The 19,976-nt window shown below is 36.6% G+C and overlaps 1 long non-coding RNA gene across 1 annotated transcript in view; it reads right to left on the bottom strand.

Annotated features, from left to right (window-relative positions):
• LOC141508443 (uncharacterized) overlaps window positions 1-19,976 on the bottom strand; it is a 142,923-nt gene that overhangs the window by 61,609 nt on the left and 61,338 nt on the right. The window contains exons 3-4 of the long non-coding RNA XR_012474418.1: window positions 10,610-10,697; window positions 10,317-10,470 (exon numbers count right to left, since the gene is read on the bottom strand). This is a non-coding gene — a long non-coding RNA (uncharacterized LOC141508443). The remainder of the gene's footprint in view (window positions 1-10,316; window positions 10,471-10,609; window positions 10,698-19,976) is intronic.

Raw genomic sequence — 19,976 nt, 5'->3', positions numbered from 1 at the left:
AAGGGCCTATTTGCATCAAATACAATCCTCACTTTGATAATGGACTTCTCTGCATCCTAAAGAGGGAGGTGTGTGAACAAAAGAATCTGAGATAGATTCTGGGACCCAGTCCAGTTTCATCCTCAGCTCTAACTGAGAATAATGCTCATTTCTGTACCTGTGCCACGACTAGGACAGACCTGAAGGTTCGGTGCATGATTCATAGCAGCCTCAGCAAGCTTTTTGTCACTGCTCACTTCAAAGTTTGAAGCTCATTCCAGCAGGTTCTTTGAGGATTGGAGACATTCCAGACAGGAAAATTGCTTTTGTCCAATTTCAGGTAAACTATACCTCTCTTCCTCATTAAACTGCAAATCTTCGACATAAGCCTGACCTGAATAGAATCTGAAAGGCCTCCTTTTGGCTACCATATCAAAAGATTTTAGAATCTTTTTTAGATGCCAAGTGATAACAGAATTCAAATTGGAAGAGACTTAGACTGTGTAGTTCAATTTTTCTCATATTTTTATAGGGAAATCATAAAGTCATAAGCAGAATTAAAATTTTAACCCAGATCTGCTGAATCTAAATCCAATATCCTTTCAATGCACCAAACTCCCTGTCTCTCAGGGCAGGTCTTATATAAAAATGGGAAAAAAGAGAGAGAATTTGACTTTGGCCGAACCAGCTCCATTTTCAGCCTCATTTCCCCTTTAACTCTAGCTCAACTTGGACATTTCTTCCTAGTCTCTAGAAGTGTTCTCTGAAGATGGTTAAAGTTATTATCCCCCTCCAAGGACATTTGAATTTTAATAGAATAAGTTTTTCAATTTTCACTATTCCCACCCCAATTTGGGCCTTTATTTTTCTGAAACCTAGATTATGAAAAGAGAATACAAGCACATCTAATTCTCCAGTCTCTCCTCCTCCAATTTTCCTTTCACATAGGTGCCAAGCTTCTCTTCCTACTGCACTAGTCCAATCATATCACTCTCTTCCTCAAAACATTGAATAGTTGCCCCCTTCCCTATTGAATAGTCTCAATACAGTCTGAAATTCAAGGTCCCATTTGTTCTGACTCCAACTCTCTTGACCAACATGACCTCCTACTACTTCAGATATTTTACCTCTGGTCAATTAGTGTTTAAAGTGCAGAGATTTACAGGTACTTTGTCATATAATAATTGCTTACAAAATTTAACAGAAACCTGATAATAATAAGTGAATAGATATATAAAATTGAAATACATATTTAATACATATAAATCATAATAATAATAGAAGTAAAGAAGAACTAATGCATTACATAATATCAGCATTTATTCTAGATTAAAATTACAACTTCCTTTCTATGTACTTTTCTCTAAAAGTTCATTTTTTGTGCTGTTTCACCTGAGGCACCTATGTCTTTATCCCTGTTTCATCTAATGGAATCTCACTCCATTAGTTTATTCATCAAATCTGTATCCATAGAGCTGACTTTTAATTTGGTCAAAACTATGTCGTTAGTTGGGTCCCATCCTCCCAGAGACCCAACTCTCAATGTGTCACATTATACTCTTTAGCCTTCTTGAACCATATGCTGACAATTTTTTGCTAGCTCTAGCTGATTGAAAGATAAGGTATGGGGTGGCTAGGTGGCACAGTGGATAAAGCACTGGCCTTGGAGTCAGGAGTACCTGGGTTCAAATCTGGCCTCAGATACTTAATAATTACCTAGCTGGCCTCAGACACTTAATAATTACCTAGCTGTGTGGCCTTGGGCAAGCCACTTTAACCCCATTTGCCTTGCAAAAACCTTTAAAAAAAAAAGAAAGGTAAGGTATCTATCTTAACAGTAACATTCATGATAGTTGTGGTGTTTTTACTAGAACCAGTGGTAAAGTCTCTCTAAGCTCTGGTCAATGATGATGTCTTTTGTTTTCAAAGAGGCTCATGATATCAGAGGGGTAGTGCCTTGACAAGTAGGTGAATTGGATTTAAGTGAGGGAGGGGGTGCTATGTCAAGTCACTTTCTCCTCCGGAGTCATCTGGGTCCAGTGGCCAGATATGAATCAGGATATCTGGAGATGGCCCTGGATGTAAGGCAAACATGGTCATATAGCTAATAAATATCAAGTATCTGAGAACACATTTGAACTCAGGTCCTCCTGACTTCAGAGTTGATGCTCTATCCACTGCACTATCTAGCTGTCCAGGGAACTGGGACTAGGAACTAAGTTTCTCAGTTTTGCTCACACCTCAATTGTTTCTAGTACTCTAATAACTACCACACTCTTCCTTAAATGATTTATTCAATTTTTCCCAAACTGTTCTTGAGCTTTCCGATCTGAATATCATCATACAAATCATTCCTAAAGGTGTTGGGAGTGTTTTTTGTACCATCTCCACTTGTTGAAATATTATCCTTCCTTCTCTCCCCAGGTCAAATATGGTTTGTGTAGTTCAATTTTCTCAATATTCCCTTATTGTGCCAACAGAAGTAATTCCTTCCTCCTACAAACTGTCTTGTAACATCTTTTTTCATGACTCCCAAAATGAAATGATATTTGTCAATAATTAGCCCAGTGCCTCACACATAGTAATAAATGAATAAATGCTTATTCTTTTCCCTTTTTTCTCTCTTCTCTGTATTTGGGTACTTTATTATGTCCTATGGGCTATTTATTTTCATATCTTCCTGAGTAGTCATACAATGTTTTGCATATCAACAGGTGCTTGAACAATAATGCTAATAATTATGATGATTGTGATGATCATAACTATAAATTTAAATTTATATAATGTTTTAAAATGTATTCAGAACTTTCTCCCCAACAATCCTAGAACATCGGTTATTATGGCTCATGTTCTAGATGGTTCAGGGAGAGATTTGGCTATGGTCACAGTTATAACATATTAAGGCAAATATTATAATATTCATAGATGAGGAAACTTTTGCTCTAAGAGGTTTCCTGACTCCAGGCTACAGACTTAAACACTTTTTATGTTCCAAACACTGTGGGAAAAGAGACAGTTGCTGCCCATAATGAGCTTATATGATAACAGAAGAAGGCAATGTAATGTCTAAAACGGAGCTGAAAGTGTGTTGAATGTGGGGGATACTTGGAAAGGGGATAATGACGAAGTCAGCAAAGCGAAAGGTGGTTGTGCTGGGCTCTCCCTCAAAATGAAGGAAAATGGAATTAAGAACTAGGCAATAGGAGAAGGGAGGATTAGTGGAGAAAGGAGAAAGTAACTGAAGTATAATGATAAAACATGAATGACAAAGAATAGCTAGTCCTCAAATGGAGGTCCAAGGAAGAACTCATCAATAGGAGAAGGCATCATTAATAAATATATATTTTTTACATAAATAGATATTTTTAATCATCTATTAGGGCATCAAACTCTATACTAAGTGTTGGGGATATCTTTTCATTGCATTTCAGGCATCATGGGAGGTTTTTATGCTTTTTTATTTGTTTTAGTTTTAGTTTTTTGGTTTTTTTAATCTGTAATCTTCTCAGTTCATTTCTTCAAATCACATCTTTTAGCCAGTCATCAGCTTGGTCTATACATGGTTCCAGTCTTGCTCACATTCTTTCCCCCTTTGTAGAGTGAGGAACTGGTTTCAGTTGTTCCTGGACATGATGATCTTACTTTTGTTGGAGACAAACATCTAATAGATTTCATATTTCCAGACTGATTTATAGCTGAAAAGCATTGCAGCAGGCAGCCTTCTGGGGATCTCAGAAACACATGAGGGGGAAAATTATCATAATTGTCACTAATAACAATCAGAATCAGGCTGAGAATCCTTTATTAAAACATATTTTATTTAATCTTTCTTGGATTCCCCAGGGATTCACAAGATCTCTGTTCTCTCCATCTCTGATAAACTAAGACAGAAAAACAACTTGAGAAAAAGATCTTATTCTTGTCAAAGCAAACAGTGCTAGGAAGTTTGGCAGTTACTCAAAGTCAGACTTTAAAAAAGAAGGGCTTTTCTGGAACTGGGGTGCAGTTGAGGAAAAGGGTACATTTAAATATTATCTACGATGAGCTAGACATTGACACTGATTTACAAATAATAATTCATTTAATCCTCACCACAACCCAGAGAGATAAGGGGTATTATTAATCTTATTTTATAGTTGGCAAAACTGAGACAAACAGAAGTTAAGTGACTTTCACTTAGGGTTCTACAGCCTGTAAATGTTTGAGGCCAAAATTTGAATTCAGATCTTTCTGCCTCTAGGCCTAGTATTCAATCCACTGTATCACCAGCTACCTCATAAGAGTTATTATCTATTCCATTCTCTGATACTTGCATAGTTATGCATGAAGTATTCATTTAACCTCTCTATAGCTAAAAATAAGGTTTATAAGTTCTTTCTTGCCTACCTCCCAGGGTTGCTGCAAAGACCAAAAGGAATAACATAGAGGAGAATTCTGAGTAAACTTTAAAGCACCCTTCAGATAAAGGAAAATTCTTGTGAGTATAGCTTCTCATTGAACCTTGTCTTTGTTCCCCCCGGGTCTTTGTCTGCCCTTAAAGCTCTCCTCTGAACTGATACATTATAGTGTTACCAGGCTCCATTCTCTTAGCTAAAGCCTAGGAAGGCAATCGAAAACTGAGGGAATCAATATGGACTGGGGATTTTTAACTTTGCTTAGATACTGTGAATTTCAAAATGCAGCAAGATCTTTGAAATGAAGAAAAAACTCATAGAGTTTTATCAAGTCGGGATGTTTTCCCATACCAGATCAGCAGTGGATTGCATGTTTACCATATTTGTTCCAGGTAAGAGGTACAATGGATAGAACATTTGAAATCAGGATGACCTGATTAATTTGGCCTCAGACATTTCCTAGCTCAGATGTTTAGTAGTGTGACCCTGGGCAAGTCTCTCAACTTATGTCTACCCCAGTTTCATCAACTTCTTGTATAATTATTGTAAAAATCAAATGAGATAATTTATTAAAAGAACTTAACCTGATGTAAGTCCCAATAAAATGAGTTACATCTTCCCAAGTAGAATTGTGATTTTCAAAAAAATATACTGAAATGATCTATTAATGGCTCCAGGTTCCTCATCAAATACAGAGAAGTTACTGCTCCAGATAAAGAGATCTGGGGGACTGAAATGTGATTTCTGGTTTTTTTAGGATTTTTTTCATTAATTTAGTAATTAGTAATAACTTAATAAATGTTTGTTTTCTTCCATCCAAGGATCATCTCAGTTAATAGAGAAACTATAGAGAATGAATTTCTCCACTGGAAAACAACAAAGAAAATCAGTTAAAGATGGAGAAGCTGTATATGCTCTAGGTCAGTAGCAGAGGAGCCCACAACAATAGCCTTACCAGTAATACCACAGATCCCTAAATGGTTTTAATAAGATATATATATATATAATGCAGTACATTGAGAGGCATGGGTATGCTTATTGATTGTTTCATTGACCTTGTTTCTTACAGTTAAAAATATCATTTCTTATCATCAGACTATAGTTCTCAACAATCTTGGACTGCATTTTGTGATACAAAATCTTTGTTCTCCATTCTGTTCAGGACTGTAAGAGTTATAGGAGAAATATTACCAAGATACCCAATGAATTTTAAAGACCTCTTTACTACCTACAAGGTCATTTATATTGGGGAAAGACTGAGCTACAATGTCCCAAGAAGGACATTTTTGTCTGAACTTGAAACTACATGATTTCCTAAATTTAAGAATGAAAAAATATGCCAAGATGAGGGACGCATGGTTTAATAGTAGGAAAAAGACACAGGGATTTATTAGGGGATTTTAAGTTCATTGTGAACCAGTAATCCATTACTGACCCAAAAAACAAAGACCATCTTGGGTTATGTTGACAGAAATACAATATAATGTCTAAAGCAATAAAGGTAGTGGTTCCATAGGCCCTGATTAACATATCTTTGGACTATTAAATTAATATCTAAGTATTAGATTTCAAGAATTACACTAAACAAACAGAACCACTGCAAGATGACTATAATGGTAGTGGGGTTGAAAAATATGATGTGTGAGGTAATATTGAAGGAAGTAAGAATGTGTATCTTAAAGAAGAGAAAGCTGGGATAGAGGTTTGGTGAGACACATTTGTTGTTTCCAAATTTCTGAAAGGCTGAGATATAAAAGATGGATTAGAGCTTTTTTTTTAAATATAGTTCCAGAGGGAAGAAATAGGAGCAATAAATGAAAGTAAGAGAAAGATATATTTTGGCACAATGAAATTGGAGAATTTTATAGAGTAGCATGACCAACAAGTATTATATGAAGTTTGTTATGTGTTGGCCACTATTAAAATAATTCCTGCCCTCCAGGAGTTTACATTCTACACAAGGGAATCAAAAATGGATATAAATAAGTAAATCCATAATAGATTTACAAAAACCAAATACAAAAAATACAAATACTGAAAGGAGTATATGATGAACAACATGGAAGATTCTGAAAGGCCTTGTGGGAGGTGGCATTTGAAATGACCAAGGGATTCTAAGAAGGAAGCAAAGAAGAGGAGAAAATATAAGAGATTCACAAAGTTGTTGGGAACTGTTGTGAATAGGAACATTGTAAATTATATTCACCTGGTGTCTTTGAACATCAGAGCCTTGTTCTATGAAGTGCCACAGAAGTGGGAGTGGATTAGAGACTGGAAAGGTATTTAGGCACTGATGTTTTGGTAAATAAATGGAGCACTTGGAGATCTTGATGGAGTATTGTCTCGTTTGTCATCCTTGTCTCCCGCCCTCCAACACTCACCTGGGAAAGATAAGGGAGTCCAGAAGTGGGACTCTATAAAAAGTCTTAATGCTAGAAGAAACCTGAGAAGTCATCTAGCCCAATGTTTCCACCCCATCTGTAAAAGTGTCATATTAGCTATAACTGGAAAGCATGGGGGACAAGGGACAGGAGAAGAAGAGCATCTATGCTCTCCTCACTTTTCCTTCATAAGCAATAAAACCAAAATCCTCATAGACTATGATAACTGGGCTGCCTCACAGCTGACAATTTCTCCTCTAGTTTCTATCATATATTCTACCACCAGCAGCAGTAACAGTCTCACCTCTGAAACCAGAGCTAACACCCTGTCTAAAATTAGCTTATTCTTCCAAGAGAAATGTTTGTGACTATAGAGTTTGAGTTTTAGGGCCTATTAAGAAGAATTATTGTATAAACTAAACTGTAGTTGAATAGCCTCCTTGGGGAACTTTTAGCTTCCTAATTCCAAAATGAAGTAAATTAAATGCTAATAAAATAACAATAATGATAATAATAATATCATGTGAGACACAAAACCTCTTCAGAGGCATCTCTCTCATGTACACTTAGTTTTTAAAACTTCACCAAACAATGAAAGTTTAATTAAAAAAAAACAATTACCCCTGCAAAAAAATGAATGAACAAAATAAATCTCTCTCTGGAATGGTAAAGTTGAGGAAATAGTGGAGGAGAAAAATATGCTCCTTAGCTGCTTGGCTCTATAGCCAAGGGGAGAAATCCTCTTCCACTCAAGCTTCGCTTTCATTTGAATGATCTCCATCTCAATCTGCTTGTGATGGAGGGTGGCTGGCTATTTCAAGAGGAGGTCTGGAAGCTCTCAAAACCATTAAAAATTCCTTTAGACTGTCACTGAAGTTCAAAATCTCATATCCAATCAGAAAGTTCATGGGATATTTTCTCTCTTTTCCTGAGTGATTGGGAGTAAAGGGAGACAGAAAATTCCTAAGATGCCCAGATAATATTAAAAACATCTGCCTCAGTAAAGTCCCCATTGTTGGCCAAGCCTATTAGGATAGCAGAAGGATCCCCTCTAAAGTATGATAAATCTTATCTTGTAAGGGAAGGAAAAGTGAAGAGAAGATAACCTCTAAGTTCCAAGATTTTAAATTCACTTTAATTTTTTGGTTTGAAAATTAATGATCAACTAAATCATTCACATGTGATACAGCCTTCCTAACCACTCTAATAAATTCCTTTAAATGGAAGCCATCCCTTAATTCTCAACTTTCCCCATAGTTGTTTTCTAGAATTTTAAGCAGTGGCTCCCAACAGATAAAATAAATGAGAGCAAAAGTATCAAGCAATCAACTAAACAGAAAATAAATAAAACATGATCTCATAAACAAGAGAAGAACAGTGTCTGACAGTGAGAGACATTAAAGGGCATGAAGAGAACTGGGCAGCAGATAGACTTCATATATCTGAATATCTCATTTATATACAAGAGTAAACAGAAGGGAGAATTAAGCTACAGTCCAGTCAGAAGAAAGAGGATGAGTTCAAATCAATACCCCAGAGTACCATCTCTCCCTGCTCTTATCCTTGATTCAACCTGTTTTTGTGATTACTACTTTTTCCTCCTTTTTTTTTCAAATTGTCTTTTATGTAACATATTGGTCTCATTTCACAATTCTTATTGAGCATCTCTCCTTGCTTCCTTAGGAGATTTAAGATAGTCTTTTTTAGGTTGATCCCTTTGACTGAGTCATATTTTCCCTCAAAATCATCTCTCCAGAATTCCTTGCCTTTATGGTGCTCTGAGACATACATCCAGAATTGAAAATGAACAGTATTTGACAGACCCAACTATTTCAACAGAATGGAGGCAGAGGAATCTGAGCTCATTAAATCTAATGCCACACACAGGAAGGAAGGAGAATTGAAAAGCATTCCAAGATCTGTCAGCTTCTACAGCCAACAAGTCTCCCACACAGAGAGATTGAGGAACCAAGGGGTGGGGGGGCTGAAATGAATTGTGGACCTCCTAGCAAGCTAATTAAATGGTCCAGAGTCCTAAGTCACATGTACATAATTTCGTCTTGCCATAACCCCCCCACACACACACTTTTAAATTACTTTGGCCAAAGTGACCAGAATGTTGGAATCAAGAGGCAACCTTTAATTGATGCATTGGAACTGAGAAATACAGGTGTTTTCCTTGTTCTCTCTCAGAATAAAACATGACTGTCAATCAGTTTCCCCTCTGCCTAAATTCACTCCAAAAACCTGCCATTTTCTTTCCTACTGTCTTTCAAAGATTATCCTGACTAGCTAATAGCAAGAACCCACACAGGAAGTTTTTAAAACCAGTAGGGACTCGTTTTTTTCAAATGGTACCTGGAGGTGTGATTGGTGAAAAATTACCACCTGTCATCAGCCGCTCCAAGGGGAATGCCATTCAGTCAAACTTAACCAAGCTTTTTATCCCCCAGGTTTCCTACACCCAACAGCTAAATGACTGTCAGCTGTCCATTCCAACCTTACTATGGTATTTGGAAATAAAAAAAAATATATTTTTGTGTGTATGTGTCTGTATGTGTAAAGATATATGTGTTCAGAATATATTTATATGTTCAGAATAATTTCATCACCCCAAATGATCAAATTTTGAGATTTCTTTTTGCTCTGTACATAAGACACCCCCTCTCAGAGCTGATTCTCCAGCCCTATTTATGTGTCAGTCAGAACGAAGTTTGAAGTCTTTAAGTTTTAACTTTTTAAAAGAAAAATAAATTTCCTCCTCCTCCTCCACTATGGAAACATCAGGCTATCTAACTGAGCAAGCTATTATCCAAGTTTTCAATCTTACTTCCTATTAGAGGCATTTGACTGCACTCTTTGCATTAAGGTCTGTAGGATCCAAGATTTAAAATTGGTGTAGAGAACACTTTCTCTAAACCCTTTGTCTTACAGATGAGTAAACTGAGACTTACAGAGGGGGAATGATATGCTTGAGGTCATACAATTAAAAAACTGCTCTTACACTGCATAAAAGCAAGGCCAGTGACTGAACCTTAGAAATCTAAGCTTGCAGTGAATCTCTTCAAAAAAGTCATCCTGCACCTATGTATCCTTGGGAGCTAGTAAGTTCCCATTCACTACAGGTTTTCAGGCAAAATTGGATATCCATTTGGCAGGTATGTGGTAGAGGACATTCTTATGTAGATGAAATTTGGATTAGATAGCCTCTGAGCACTTTTTTGATGTCTGAGATTCTTTCATTGATTTTGTCCTTCAAATTTGGGGTGAGATTTATTCACAGAATAAGGAGACTCTAATCAGGTTAAATTCACATTCAAATCCCTGGTAATCTTTCCTCCTTTATTCATTCTTCCTTCCTTCCCTTGTTTTATCTTTCCCTCTTTCTTTCTCCTTTCATTTCTCCCTTTGCTTCCTCCATTCCTCTTCCTTTCATTTCTCCCTTATTTTCTTCATTCATTTCTTCCTTCCTTCATTTCCTCCTTCCTTTCTTCTATTCTTCTTCTTGTCTGTATAATCTATATCATCTGCAACTAGATGCTGCAGTGGTTAGAGCACTGACCTTGGAATTAGGAGGACAGGAGTTCAGATCCGGCCTTAGACATGACTCTCACTAGCTGGGAGACCTTGGGCAAATCACTTAAGCCTGATTGCGTCACATCCAGGGTCATCTCCAGTAGTCCCAATTTGCATCTGGTCACTAGATTCAACTGTTTCTGAAATTCAAAGTGAGGTTGGTGATTTAGCACAGCACCTCTTACTCAAAACCAGTTCATGTGTTTGTCATGGCATCACCTCCCTAATGTCATAGTCTTTTTTGAGGATGAAGGACAAATATCAGTCTACATCACTCACACGTTGAGCCAGTGTCCTTTTATACTCCAATCACATGATGTTCATTTCTATCACCATTCCTTTCCTTATATCTTCTCTCTGGGGTGACCTGCAATGTAAGGGGAGAGACAGAGCAAAATCTTAACAGGGAAGGCTTTAAAAATATATATCTACCCTTATACAATGTCTTACCACCTGCAAAGCATTTTCCTCATAGCTGTAAAAAAGTAGCAATACAAACATAACCTCACTTTACTGAAAATAAAACTGAGGTGTTCCTCATCTGAGATGTGATTTACTCACATCAGACAGCTTAAGTAGAATTCAAAATCAGGTGCAGTTCAATTTCCAATTTTTTGCCACCACAAAAGTTGCCATAAGCATGTTAGAACATATAATTATGAGCTATCTAATTTTAGAAAAGTGTGGAAAAACTTGCACACGATATTGAAGAGTGAAATGAGCAGGATGAAGAGAACACTGTGTTCAGTAACAGCAATATTGGTTTGAGAATGACCTTGAGTGAATAACTTATTTTGTCCACTATAAATACTCAAATTACCTGTAAAAGACAGATGAAGAAAAAATACTATTTGTGTCCATAGAAAGAACTGATGAATAGAAATTTAAGGGAGGGAGGAAAAAAAGTTTACATGATAATTTTGTAGTATATTTCAAAGGAATAGCAAATTGTGCTTAGTAGATTTGTAGCTTCATGTACAATTATCTTTTTATTACATTATGTTATAAAAATGCTTTTAAATGCAAATAAAATTTAAAAGTTTAAAAAAATGTCTCCTAAGTCTAGATCTAGCATCCTATCTACCAAAATATCTCAAGAAATGTCATCAACATGGGAAGTTCTCTCATCTATACAGGTTCCAAATTAGGCAGTGATATGGACATTGAATCAGACAGATTCATGAGAAAGGGTGTGGAGGTGATACAAATATGAAGATTACAAAACAAGAGAGAAGAAGAAAAAGTCTGGGTCTCTAGATATTAGTTAAGCACAGAACTAGATGAAATAAAGTCTAAGATGGAGAAATTTAGTTGCTGTTCAGTCATTTCTGACATATTTGACTCTTCATGACTGCATTTGGATATTCTTGGCAAAAATACTGGAAGGGTTTGCCATTTCCTTCTCCAGTTCATTTTATAGATGAAGAACCTGAGGCAAACAGGATTGGGTGGCTTTCTCAGGCTCACACAGCTAGTAAATGTCTGAGGCCACATTTGAATTTAGGAAAATGAGTTGGAATAGAGTTATACTACTCAAATGCAATTAAGAATATCTGTTCCTTAACTATCACAATCTACCCCTAATCATACTGACTGGACCTACCCAGAGACACACAACTAGTAGGAGTCCAAGACTGGATTTGAATTCATTATTCATTTGTTCTAAAAATCAATCCTATAAGGTAGACAGCTCATGCTGTCCTCTCCCACCTGGAAATTTATCTCTTCTCTTCTTTATCTATGCACATCCCATCCACCCTTACACCAGGTCCCATCTCAAAACTACTCCAGGTGATCTCCTCTTCTCCAGTTCAACTGATCCCTTAGTAAGATTTCACTATCTTTTTTTTTTAGGTTTTTGCAGGCAAATGGGGTTAAGTGGCTTGCCCAAGGCCACACGGCTAGGTAATTATTAAGTGTCTAAGGCCGGATTTGAACCCAGGTACTCCTGACTCCAGGGCCGGTGCTCTATCCACTGTGCCACCTAGCCACCCTCTTAGTAAGATTTAATGGTGGACAATTCCACCAATATTTGTTGTCTCCTTTGTGTAGAACAGGTACTACAGCTGGATAGAGAACTAGACTTGGAATCAGGAAGACTCATCATGAGTTCAAATATGACTTTAGACATTTGACCCTAGGCAACAGTTCCTCACCTGTAAAATGGGCTGGAGAAGGAAATGACAAACTACACCAGCACACCTGAAATGACTCAATAACAACAAAAATGTGTAAAGCTTTATGCTAAGGGTACAGAACTTGGAAATGGTACAGTCTTTTCCCTCAAGGAGCTTATAGTTCTGTCTCTTAACTGCTCTAATACTTAGAAGCATTTGCCTTAGCACTTAGTTCTATATTGTCCGATTTTATTCTCCTTGTTCATGTTAGTAAATCGTTTCTCTGCAATAGAATTCACAATGCCACCGAATGTAGAGCATTCAAAGGGCATTAGAAACCCACCTAATTCAATCCTCTTACTTTGCAAAAGAGAAAATTAAAGTCCCAGGGAATAGAGAAAATTGCCCACAGTCACTCAGCCAGTAAGCAGAAATGGAAGGATTCATATATAGGTCTTCTGATTCCAAAGTCAATGATTTTGCCTTCAAAGAATCCCCCAAAGTGTGGAGCACACCTACCCTTTCACTCCTTCAATCATTTGTCACATCCTACTTTCATGTAGAATCAGCCAGACTCTTAACACTGCCTCCCTTTAGCAAAGGATCATTTGTGAAAGTCTGCAAAAGTATCTCTTTAAGAGGTGGCTAGGTGACATAGTAGATAGAGCACCGGCCCTGGAGTCAGGACTACCTGGGTTCAAATCCTACCTCAGACACTCAATAATTACCTAGCTGTGTGGCCTTGGGCAAGCCACTTAACCCCATTGCCTTGAAAAAACTTTTAAAAAAAGTATCTCTTTAAAAATCACCACAGTAAAGGATTTTGAATATGCATTTTATCTAGGCATATACTGTATATATATATATATATATATGTCATATATATATATATCATAGTATGCACAGATGTATGATATATATATAATTGGAAGAGAGGGAAGAAAGCTCTCTAGAGTAGGGGAGTGCAATAGTGAATTATCCTTGAGACTAAACTTTTGCAAGGTGGCATCCCAAAGCATGAATAGGAAAAAATGAGATACAGAATATGAAGCAACACTGGATAATTTTTCTGAAGTTGAAGACAATGGGCTACCTAAATGGATCATTAAATCATCCTTCTTGAGCTGGAAGAAGGCTCAGAAATCAACTCTGTCATTATACACACACACACACACACACACACACACACACACAAAATTTTATATGGAAAATATGGAGCAACCTATGGAGTTTTTCTAGAGGGAAAACTGGGGACAGAGAGCACAGAAGGCAAGAAGAGCAGATAGAGTAGGCATCTAAAGGTAGCTCTGCATGTCCTTAGTTGAGGAGAGCACAAGTTCAAGGTCAAAGCATCTCAGAAAGTCCTTAGGCTATCAAAATCTCAATGAAACCCAGGTGCCAAGGTTAACCTTTGACTGAACAGAATACCAATGAAGAGAGAGAAATTAGCATATTAGTTGGGTGGGAGCAGCATCTAGGGAATTATTGTGGTTTCCAGGGAGAGCCAGGAGTGAACTCTTCTTGGATAAATTGTGACACCTGCTGGTTTTTAATAAAGAAAATCCAGATTGCATGTTTGTGAGGGCTGAGTTTGTACGGTTGTATGGCAGCAGAAATTGTTGTTCTATTGACCATATCCTTCCCAGTAGACTCTCCCAGAAAATTATCCCACCAAAAGGGAGTTTATGAAAACAAAAGATAGACATGGGAGTTAACATATCAGCAAAGTATACCAAAATTTCAACATTTCATTTAGAACATCATATGTAATAATACTAACAGCAATAATAATGAATATGGATACAGAATTTTTTATACTTTACAAAGATCTTTCATTCCTTATCTGTGATCACTCAATAATAATTGACAGCATTTATATAGTGACTTAAGTTTGTAAAGTGCTTCCCAAATATTATCTCATTGGATCATCACAACACCCTGAGAATTTAGGACTATTATACCCATTTTACAGAAAAGGAAAAAGCAGTGGACAAGTGACCTACCCAGAGTCACATGGCTAGTCCAAGCCTGGATTTGAATTCATTATTTCATTTGTTCTAAAAATCAGTTCTATAAGGTAGATAAGACGTTTGTCCATTCCTTTGTTGTATTTTATTTTAATCTCATTATTTTGCAGATAAACAAAAATCAAATTCTCATAGTCATTCATCTAGGATGCGAAAGAGGTAGCATTGGAACTCTAGTCTTCTGATCTCAAATACTCTTTGCATTATAGAATACTGGAAACATTGGGTTACCTGGAATTAGATCATCTATCTGAGCTGGAAGAGAGTTCAGAGGTCAACCCTTTCCTTTTATATCAAGGAAACTGAGGATCAAGGAGGTTAAGGGGGAGAAGGAAGGTTTAAAGAGAATAAACATCTATTTACAATGTGTTAAGGGTTTTTTGCTAACATTCTCTCATTGGATTCTTACAACAATCCTGTGAGATTAGGTGCTAAAATTATTTCCACCTTACAGTAGAGAAATCTGAAACAGACATTAGTGACTTACCCAGAGTCACCTAGCTACAAGTATCTGAGGATATATTTGAACTGAAGTCTGCCTAATTCCAGATGCAGAGTTTTATCCACTGTACCACCTTTAAAGAGCCTTATCTAAGATCACATGGGAATTAAGAATCAGAAGCAGGACCAAATTCTGTTTCTCTGCCTCTTGAGTCAGTACTCTTTCCATTGTACCAATGTGAATGGTTTTCTTTCCATCATCTCTTTAAGAATCTTGCTTCACTTATTATTACCTCTCTATCATCTTCAATTCATTTATCTGTGCTGATTTCCTCCCTATAGGCAACAAACAAAAATTTCCTTGACTTTCTTACGCCTCTAAGTTGTTCTCTCCTTCTCTTCCTCCTTCTAGTCACTACTAAACTTCTTTTTTTAAAATGAAATCCTCAACATCCAAAGAAAAAAAATCATGGAGTCTGAATACAGAGCAAGGCATATTATGTTCATTTTTTAAATTTCTTTTATGTTTTTTCTTTCTTTCTCATGATTCCCCCTCCCCATTTCTAATTCTTCTTTCACAACATGGGAAGGGAGAGGAAGAGAGAGAGTGGTAGAAAAATCTGGAACTCAAAAGCTTGCAATAGGTTGAATGTTGAAAACTATTTGTGCATGTATTTGGAAAAATAAAATTAAATTTAAAAGTTAAATAAATAAATGAGATTCAACATTTATTTTCATTTACTTCTCAAAGCCCCACAATACATCATCATTCTCCACCACTCTACTCAAGTAGCTAATCACAGATTCAAAACTGAATGGGAGCACCAGCCCTGGAATTAGGAGGATCTGAGTTCAAATTCTAACTCAGACACTTGATGCTAACAAGCTGTATGACCCTGAGCAAATTACTTAACCCTAATTGCCTCACTAAAAAAGGGAGAAAGAAAGAGAGAGGGAAGGGAAGGGAAGGGAAGGGAAGGGAAGGGAAGGGAAGGGAAGGAAAAAGAAAAAGAAACTGAAGGGGACCTTATAGAGATCATGATCTCCTCATTTTATAGATGAAAATGGACTCCTCACTTACCTAAGGTCATAGAAGGAGTAAAAAAGTCAGAATCAATCTAGACCCCTCTGACTCCAAATCTACTCTTCAGTTGACTCTTCTCAGGGTTCATCCTCTTCCTTGACTTTTTGGCAACAATTCAGACTGTGATACCCTTCAGCATCTTTCTTTGGTTTTTGGACAATCCTCTATCCTAATTTGTCTCCTGCTTCTGCAATCATCCCTTCTCTGTGTCTACACTTCCTCCTCCAGCTACTCTCTACACTAATTCCCCTGGCAGTACTCATGGCCATGACTCTACTTAAATATATCTCCAGCCCTCAGTTATAGTCTCATATTTTCATCTACTCAGTGACCTAGTCAAACTCAACAAGTTCCATACTCAATTCTATTTCCCAATAAAGCTGTCAATACTAATCACTTAACTATTTCTATTAATGATATCAGTGAACTCCTAGTTACCTATACCTATAACCTCAAAGTCATATTGGATTCTTAATCTTCACTCAAGTCTCATTTAATGAGGTTCTAAATAAAAACAATGTAATCCATGATTGAACAGGTAAAACCCACATCAACTTACCATTTCAGGAAGGGGAGAAGTGAAAGAGTAGAAAGAACACTTGGAATTTTCAAATTCTAATTTCTTTTAAATGAATGTTAAAAATTGTCTTTATATGTAACTGGGGAAAATAAAATATTGTTTTATAAATAAACAGATAAATGAATGAATGAGAAAGACTCCCCCAAATATATGTTACCTATGCATTTGGAATTAGAAAGTATCAATACTAGACAATGTATTGATTGGTTTTGTTCAATGTATTTTTATTCACAAGGGAAGGTTCATGAGAGAGGAAAAGGCAGGATATATTCTCAAATAATATTGTTTTAAGTACACAACTTTGAGTAATAAGTAATTTTATCTATTATAAAAACTCAAATTAACTATAAAGTACATAGGAAAAATGTTACCTGTGTCCAGAGAAAGTATAATAATTTTGCAAATATACATACATTATATATATATTATATATATCTTTGTGGAAGTGATCTTCTCTGGATGGATAGAGAAGAAAGAAAAAAGGAAAAATATCTTTTTTTATTGTACTATCATGAAAATGCTTGTTTTATTCCAAAAATTAAAAATAAAATAAATGTTAAAAAATCAGAACAAAGCAAAAGATATCAACTAATTTTTAAATTAAAGCAATACAAAAGATTATGTCTTAAATATCTTTTATTTCCATACTCCTGAATCCTCCTTTTCATATCTATTTCTACTACCATGCCAGTTCAGGACTTTATAACTTCTTTCTAGACTACTGTATGACTCTTTTAATGATCTTTAGGTCTCAAGCCTCTCTCCTTTTCTACCTATCTCTCAGACTGTTATCAAAACAATGACCTTAAGGCCCATGGCAAGACAGCATGATATAATGAATAAAGGATTAAACTTGATATCAGGAGCCCTAGATCCAAATCATGTCTCCCACACTGGCTGTGTCATCATAGACAAGGCTTGTTTACTTAATTCTTGACTCCTCGGAGCCTCAGGTTCCTTATCTGTAAAAGTGGGATAACAATATTTATATTGCCACTTTTAGAGGTGTCTCCAGAAAAGGACTTTGAAAACTTTATTATGCTATAAAAATGAAAATGATTACTCAGACCTTTGTCTGAGCATGTTCCTTATTCATCTCAAAAATCTGCAGGAAAATATTTTATGTTGGAATGTTTTCCTTTCTCTCTCTAAACCCCAGGCACTCCCCAGTGGAGAGTGACTACCTGACTCCCCTTTCGAACAAACCTGTCTTATACACAATAGCTCTCCACAGGGGACTAAAGGCTCCTTTAGGTAGGAAATTTCTTCATTTTCGGCTTCACATCCTCAGGACCTAGGACAATGCTCAGGTTATAGTTGGTGATGGTTTTCTTTTTTTCTTTTACTTTTTTCTTTCTTTTTTTTTTCCTTAGAGGGGAAAAGAGGAGGATAATATAGGACTTATGCCACAGGATTGTTGAGAAGAAAGCTTTAGTAGGCTTAAAACTGGGCAAACTTGCAGCAAAACTTGTATATCACTTTAAGGTTTACAAAAGACATGTATGAATGTGGATTGTATGTAAACACATTTTTATGTTAACTTATTTGTTCCTCAAAAATGAGGTTCTAGGGGCGGCTAGGTGATGTAGTGGATAAAGCACAGGCCTTGGAGTCAGGAGGACCTGGGTTCAAATCCGGTCTCAGACACTTAATAATTACCTAGCTGTGTGGCCTTGGGCAAGCCACTTAACCCCATTTGCCTTGCAAAAAACCTAAAAACAAAAGAAAAAATGAGGTTCTATTATCATCCTCATTTTATAGATAAGGAAACAGAGAGTGAAATGAGATTAATTAAGTCAACTATTCACCAAGTATTTACTGTGCTTCAGGCAATGTAGGAAATGCTGGGAATACAAAGAAAAAGGAAAAATCTCTCAACTCAAGAAAATTTCATTCTAATGGGAGAATCAAGATATAAACAACTATGCAATTTATTCATTTAATCATTTTTAAATTGTGTCCAACTTCCATGACCCCATTTGGGGTTTTCTTGGCAAAGATATTGGAATGGTTTGTCATTGTCTTTTCCAGTTCATTTATAGATGAAGAAACTGAGGCAAATAAGGTTAAGTGACAGGATTATACACCTAGGAAGTGTCTGAGACTGGATTTGAACTCTAGTCTTTCTCACTCTAGCCCTATTTCTACTGTGCCACAGCTTCAATATATAGCAGGATAAATTGAAAGGAAGAAATATTTTACAAGGTGAGATTTGAGGGACTTCGAAAGGAAACCAAGAAAGTCAGGTAGCAGAAATGAAGAAGAAGGTCATACCAGGTATAGGATACAGCAAAGAGTCAGAAAGAGCAGTGTCCTGTTAGAGCAACTTAAAGTAAACCAGTGTTACTGAATTATATTGAACTCATGGATGGTAATAAGATGTGAGAAAATTGGAAAGGTAGAAAGGAGCCAGGTGGTAAAGGATTTTAAAAATTGAACAGAGTATTCCATATTTTATCCTGGGGACAACAGGGAGCTGTCAGATTATATTGAGGGCACAGTACAAAAGGTTATATGGCCAGACCTGCACCACATCAGGAAGATAACTGGCAGCTGAGGGCAAGAATGCACTCTAGTGGGAAGAGAGAGACCTGAGGCAAGAAGACCAATCAGAAAGCTATTTCTAGTTATGAGGCAATAAAGGCCTGCATCAGGTCAGTGACTATGGGAGTGGAGAGAAGAGGAAACATGCAAGTTAAATGAAAATAGCAAAGATGAGACTTCTAAGCAAACAGATCAGATGTCCTTACTTGCACATAATGAGTCAAGGATGACACTAAGATTTGTGAACTTGGGTGATTGCAGGGATGGTGGTGTCTTTGATAGCATCAGGGAAGTTCAGACAATGCAGTCTAGGGGAAGGGAGAAGTAATAAGTTATGTTTTAGACATGCTTGGTTTAAGAAGTTTGCAAAATACTCAATTCCAAGTGTTCAATAGACAGAGATGTGAGACTGGAGGTCTGCAGAGAGGTTTGAGACAGATAAATAAATCTGCAAATCATCCACATAGAGATGATAATCAAATCCTTGGAAGGTGATGATATCACTAAGGGTGAGAGGATAGAAGAAGAGAAGAGGTCCCATAACTGGGTCCCATAACTAGGAAATAGCTAAAGTAGAATCAAAACTTCCAGATGACAGGGCTAGTTTCACTCAAAGATGAGAGCCTATCCCTAATGGACCTTAATAATTAGATCAAAGATTTAGAACTGGAAGACACCTCTGAGACCATATGGTCTTGTTTTACAGATATAACTCATTTTAGATTAAATGACCCAAAGTTCACCGAGAAAGAATTCAAACCTAGATGCTCTGATTCCAGAGCCAGCACTTTTCCCACTATGCCATATTACTTTTATTTATAGAGAGCTTCAAAGTTTACAAAAGGATTTCCTC

The sequence above is a fragment of the Macrotis lagotis genome, chromosome 1 (assembly GCF_037893015.1).
Source record: "Macrotis lagotis isolate mMagLag1 chromosome 1, bilby.v1.9.chrom.fasta, whole genome shotgun sequence".
NCBI lineage: Eukaryota > Metazoa > Chordata > Mammalia > Peramelemorphia > Peramelidae > Macrotis > Macrotis lagotis.
This window is presented reverse-complemented; position numbering and strand designations above follow the sequence as displayed.